Source organism: Papaver somniferum, chromosome 3, assembly GCF_003573695.1.
Source record: "Papaver somniferum cultivar HN1 chromosome 3, ASM357369v1, whole genome shotgun sequence".
Lineage (NCBI taxonomy): Eukaryota > Viridiplantae > Streptophyta > Magnoliopsida > Ranunculales > Papaveraceae > Papaver > Papaver somniferum.
Window position 1 is genome coordinate 23,852,229 of NC_039360.1, and position 6,615 is coordinate 23,858,843.

The 6,615-nt window shown below is 39.8% G+C and overlaps 1 long non-coding RNA gene and 1 pseudogene across 1 annotated transcript; both read left to right on the forward strand.

The window, feature by feature from the left end:
• The first annotated feature begins 271 nt into the window (after window positions 1-271).
• On the forward strand, window positions 272-4,486 carry LOC113355578 (annotated as a pseudogene).
• A 329-nt stretch (window positions 4,487-4,815) lies between these two features.
• On the forward strand, window positions 4,816-6,615 carry LOC113355579. The gene is made up of 2 exons (XR_003362486.1): window positions 4,816-5,054; window positions 5,614-6,615. It is a non-coding gene; the product is annotated as an uncharacterized LOC113355579 (long non-coding RNA).

Sequence of the window (6,615 nt, forward strand, 5' to 3'; positions counted from 1 at the left end):
CTTGAGGTTTTTGTCCCAGTTTTATTTAAAACGGTTTTTATTTGGTAGAAATAATATGACCGTTTTTTTCTTATCACTAGTTTGTTCACCTACGAGTTTTGTCACTAGTTTTGTTTTCAAAAAGAAAAAAGAATTTTAACTGGCAATGAAGAGCCAATACGATTCGAATATGACGGTGGTCAATGTTACCAAGTCCACGAACTTGTCGACAATTAACAGGTTGAAACACCCTCATTTCCCCTACCCAAATTATTGCGTTCATTATCATCATTGTTCTTGCCTGTGGCAGCGGTGGTTCTGTCAATGTCCCAGTGGGATTCAGGTGGTGGTGGTGGTGGTGGTAAGGAAGGATTTAGATTGCTGGTTGCTGCAGGAGAAAGTGGTGGTGGTGGAATCTTCGGCGGTGGTGGGACTAATGCTTGGATGGAAACCTGATAATGTTTGAATAGCAGTTGCAGTGACGGCCATGGCTGGTATTGCTTTGCCACCATCGTATACTCTCTTGTAGGTAATTAAAGAATTTACAATTAAAAAAGAATTTGATTCGGGATTTAATAGATTGAGAAGAATCAATCATAAACCTAATAATTACTTATTTGAGATCCGATCTTGAATTACTCCATTTTTACTGTTCCTTCTCAATTCCAATTTATATGATGAGGATTATGTGTAATTCATTTTCAGGGGGGCATCTAAGATCACCATCGTCGGTCCTCCAGGAGAAGAAAACATCCCCTTTCACATCAACAGTGAAACATTCAGTGATGGTGAGTTATTTCATCTCTTCCATATGCTGCTGTGGTTTTGTTAAAGACTGCATTACTTTAAGCTTCCAATCAATCTTAGAAGGTGATTTTATTTTTCGAATAAAAAATGTTGATTGTACCTTCATGTGTTTTCCATGTTCAACCCAACAAGTAATTCATAGTTGATTGTTTAAAATTGTATTTAGAGCATACTGACTGGTAATTTTTTAGTAGTGTTTTAAACTGTCAGTCCACTTTTAAAAACTTCATCCCTGTATAAATTCGAGCTTTTTTTCTCTATAGACTGCTGTTTTGGACACAAACCACTCGGTAACAGCTATATGTTTCCATGCTACATGCGCTGAAGATTTTGAGTGCGAAAAATTGAAATGGGAACAGATTCAGCAGTCTAGATCAACTATTCATTATGAAGTTAGCTCAGCATTAGGGCTGATGTTTAGCCGTTTCTCCTTGGAGTGTAAGCATTTTTTAACCCCTGTGCTTCTTTGCTGTGCATTTGAATATAGCGCTTTCATCTTGCTGTTACAATTACACAATGCTCGAAGGTTATAAAATTACATAGGGTAGTAGAACATCCAATATATAAATTTGAGCTTAGGGAGAATTACTGTTCTATGGCATCTAAGTTATCATTGCTAGACGGTTTTACAAGGGTGGTAGAACTTCTGACATAAATCTGATTATATAGATGGTATTGAGCATTAAGAGCATGTTAGACAGACATCATCAAGTACAACAGGATAATCCTAAGCCTTCCATATTGTTGTGAACAAACACAACTAGTTGGCAGGATGAGAAAATCTGGAATTTTCTATGGTTAGATTGTGTGCTGCCAATTAAGAAACTTCGCTATTATTGGTGATGATTAATGGACGAGATTGGTTACAAGGTACAGGAAAGAGCTTGTCTTGTATATTATAGGCACTAGATAGTGTGAATTGTTCCAATCGTGATAGATCAGGGGGGATCTGTTTGTGCACTTTGCAGGCTGTCTGTGTGTCCCCGGGACTCTTCAGTCCAGTAAAGTTATCCGGTATGCAGTAGGGCCCTAGTGACCTTGTTCGTGTGTTAGACTTTTTTTGATATGAGTGCAGGCCCTGCTCCCGGCTTTCGTTTTTTTCTCCTCCTTATAATGTTATAATCCTGTCTTTAAATGGCAAGGTTTCTTTGCCTTACCTTTGTATCCCTATCTTTCTGCAGTTATGGCCTGAGCAGCACTCAAGAAGAAAGAGAGATCACTAGAAGTCAGAAGAGGTAGAATAGTCTACTTCTTGTCTTATTCCTGTTATTTTTTGGTTCAGTGCTTCAGGTAGAATTGTGTGGTATTGTTAAAATGCTTTTTTGTATCCTCTTCCAGTTAATCTGTATGATTTTGGTTGGGGCTTCATTTTTCCATGAGGTAGAAAACAGTTTGACAAGTTGCGGAACCAGTGCAAACATCTTTTAAAGCGCATCGATGATGAGCATGTTAAACCAAAACGCAACCAATGTACTGGGTAACAATGGGGACGAGTATTGTAGAAAATTCAGATTCACCTTCTTCAAAAGATGTGATTGCCGAGGAATCCTCCTCCGCCGTTAATGAAAGCCCAGATTGTAAGGACTCACATGACCAGGTTCATGATCAATCCCTGCCTACTCAGACAACAATGAAAGTGGAATCACAAGCCTTGATGCCTAGCTGATACAGAATCATCTGACTCAGATTCTATTAAAGAACCTGAGAGTAGACAGGCTTCTGCTGCTATTGAAAGTAGGGATGAAAATGATCCTGATGAGCCGACTAATGGAAAGTCTTCACCCTCCAAAGCAGGCGGTTCGAAAGTCCACAGAGATGAAGACTTTCGAGACATGGCAGAGAATCATGCGACTGGATGCTGTTAGGACTAATGGAGAATGGATTGTTTACTCTCCAACCCAGGCTGTTGTCCAAGGACAGGGCACACAGTCTAGCAGGGGCAGTCGGGTCAAAGGACTATGAGCACCTGGAACCCTGTACAGTCTTCCATGCAGCGCCTAGTTGCAATACTTGAAGCCTAAGCACTCTATGATGACGAGATTGGGTATTGTTCGGGAATGAGGGACCTTTTATCGCCTATGGCTGCCATTGTAGAAGATGATTATGAGGCTTTTTGGTGGTTTGTGGGATTCATGAAGAAAGCCAGGCACAACTTCAGGCTTGACGAAGTCGGAATCAGAAGGCATTTAAACACTGTTGTGAAGATTATTAAGTTTAAAGACTCCCATCTCTACAGACATCCAGAGAAGAAGCAGGCTGAAGACTGCATTTTTGTCTACAGGATGGTGGTAGTTCTTTTCAGACGAGAGCTTACATTTGAGCTAACATTATGTCTGTGGGAGGTGATGTAGAAACCCATTTCTGAATCGAACTTCTAAGCTCCATCTGGCTCAGACTTCTTAAAACCCCAAAATCAATATATACTGATTGACTCTACAACCCCTTCAGGGATAAAGTGCATCAAGACCCCCAGAAGGATGAAAGGGAGGAGGAAATGTGAGGAGGAACTCATGATTGATTGCATCTCAAACCGTGTAATTGATAACTTGTGCTTTCGCCGGAGAGAACTAGGACGGAACTTGGAGTTGCAGTATTGAGTTGATAATTGTTACGGAAGATTTTGCATAACATGATCAACCGGCCCTGGCTATGAGTTGATACAGGTAACAGCCTGCAAGTTTACAAATTATCCATTAAGTTATTGAATGTGTTAAGAATGTATGCAGCATTTGTGTGTTACTTCAACATTGTGTGTTTTGATTTGCTTACGTCAAGCTTGGATTCGTACAGGCTTGTTTACACGAAACAAGTAACTATTCATTAAGTTGATTACCGAGACTTATCTTTGCATACAGAGCAGTAACTTTTCAACCTTATGTAGTTCGCCTGAGACTTATCTTCTCGAATTCTTATGTGAGCTCCTTTAGTCAAATCCGGTTTAGGGAAACAAGTCTTGGACTTGAAATGGAACAAGAACATGATTTCCTGGCCTAATTTTGCCTGTTGTAAGTTTATGTGAATAACAGCTATTGCGAGCTACCGGTTTAGGTAACTTCTAACAAGAAAGTGACACATTGGGTCAGATATCATATATGGCTTTATCTTCTTACGAGTCAGATATATCGCTTATCTTCTTACGAGACTTCTAAGTTTTCCTGAAATGATTCTTGTGTAATGCATTACAATAACTGTTTTCCTTCCTGTTTTCTAATGTGCAGTCTCTAGGTTACAATTTACGAGTTCATCTATTTGCATTTATGTATTTATACTAAATGATGTGGTTCTGGTTGACAAACAACAGGAAACTTTTCAGTTGTAAGGAAAGCTCTTTAGCTGTTTCAAGTTGTCTCCACTCTCCAGGATAACTTCAGGACTGATGCCACCACATCTACTCCGTATAAAACGCCTGGTTCAGTGCTTCGGGGCAGTGGTGTGCCTGGTGGCCAGGTTGATCAATTTCCATCAAGGGGGTATCCACCTGGAACTCATTCACTGGATTATCATTCAAGGGGGGTTTCAGGATCTGAGGGTATTGGTGCGAGCCACAGAGAAGAGGATATTATGTTTAGGATGTTATGCCATCTTGACAAAGTTGGCAGATTGATAGGGAAGGGTGGATACAAAGCGACACTGGTGCTTCCATCAAGATTGCTGATGCAGAACCTGATTCAGATGAGAGAGTTGTCCTCATATCTGCAAGAGAGGCATGTTATCCAAATTCATTCATGTTTTAGTACTTGTTTATTCAGTGGTGTGTTGTCGTAACTGAGACCCTTATGGATAACTCTAGTTTCTTCTTACCTTTACCTGGACCATTCTTTAAATGAAACAGTAAATTAGATGTGTTAATATCATTTGGATTAACTGTCTCTACTTTAATATCATTCTTTTATTCAGTGGTGTGTTCGTTTGTCTTATTGCACGCTTAAGCTGGGTCTTCTGTAACATTATGAATGACTATTTTCTTTCTTGAACACTGAACTGTTATTCAAGTCTTTAACATTCATACTATCTATTTATTGCAGAATTCAGAATAGAGACATTCTTCTGCACAGGATGCTGTTATTTGTGTGCAGTCTAGAATTGCAGAGGTTGGATTTGAAGCCGGTGCTGCAATTGTTGCGGGACTTTTAGTACCCTCACAACTGATATGCTGTCTGTTGGGTGAAGGTGGTAGTATTATTGCTGAACTGAGAAGACCTGGTATACGTACATTTGCAAAGGAGCAGGTTCCAAAATGTGACGCCCAAAACGATGAACTTATGAAGGTTTATTTTAACTTCCTTTTTATACATACGAACTTTTCAGTCTCTATTTTTTCGATGTATTTTTTGACAATTGGATACTGATGTATGAGTTGGATTTTAGAAAACTATTTTAGAAGACAACAGAATAGATCCCTCGTTATTTGGGATTTTGCATTAGGATGACATCTTTAGATGTTATTGCAATGAATTAGTCATATTCTGTGTCTACTATAAATATGTATGCTCAATACTGCATTAGTATAACTACTAAATTCTGTGTAGGATATTGATCTGGTTCTTTGACTGCATGTGAACCAAGATAAAACTAATTTAAGACTTTATTTGTTATTTGAGTGGTACGCTTGTTCTGTTTGATACTTGTCAGGAGCATTCTGGCTTGACCCTACTTTAAATTTCTATCCAGTTCCTAGATCACTACTTTGAATGCTCCCTTCAGGTTTTCACTTAAATTTAGGCAGAGTTTAGTTTTATTTTTTTCACTCGTCAAATCTGCTCTAACTTTTGAAAGGTAGATTTGTCATTAATTGTATGGGAAACTAACACCTGGCACTATTGGCAGGTTATCGGGAGCTTGCAATCTGTTCAAGATGCTTTATTTCAAATTACCAGTAGGCTTCAGGAGACTTGCTTCCCAACGAAATTAATCCAAAGATTGGTGCGTGGTCCAGTGGCGGTTTGAATGTCCACACTTCGAGACATGCCAGAGAATGATTCAACTGGATGCTGTGAGGACCAATGGAGAATGGATTGTTTACTCTCCATCCCAGGCTGCTGTGTCCAAGGACAGGGCACACAGTCTAGCAGTAGCAGTGGGGGTTAAAGGACTAAGACCACCTGGAACCCTGTAGAGTCTTTCATGCAGCGTGCCTAGTTGCAATACTGGAAGCCTATGCACTCTATGATGATGAGATTGGGTATGAGCGACCTTCTGTCGCCTCTGGCTGCCATTATAGAAAATGATTATGAGGCTTTTTGGTGCTCTGCGGGATTCATGAAAAAAAGGCAGGCACAACGTTAGGCTCAACAAAGTCGGAATTCGAAGGCAGTCAAACACTGTTGCGAAGATCAAAGACCCCCCCATGTCTAGTGAAGATGCAGGCTAGAGAGGATGGTGGTAGTTCTTTTATATTTGAGCAAGCAGTATGTCTGTGGGAGGTGATGTGGGCACCAGGCAGATGAAACTGGGAGTAACTCGGCCTGGGGGAGAATAATAAAGCAAAAGGCACGGATGCAGCTTGTATACTGGGCTTATGACATCACTGGGCTTATGACATCAACTAATCCCAAAACAAGTGTTTTATTAGACCAAAAATTAAAATTAAAAAGAAAATTGATTACATCAAAGTTAAGAGCATAAAAAAAAATATGCAACTGGGCCTTATGACATCCAACTGATTGCCCGCTAGTGATGATGAACTTGGAAACTTCTTCTGTCATCACCGTCATCAAAGTTAAGTGCATAACTTTGTGCGTCATACGTTGTATACATCCGTTTACTGTTAGTCCATATTCCGTTGCTGTTGCAGAAACTTCCAATGTTCGGAATGAATGTTTTTTTCCA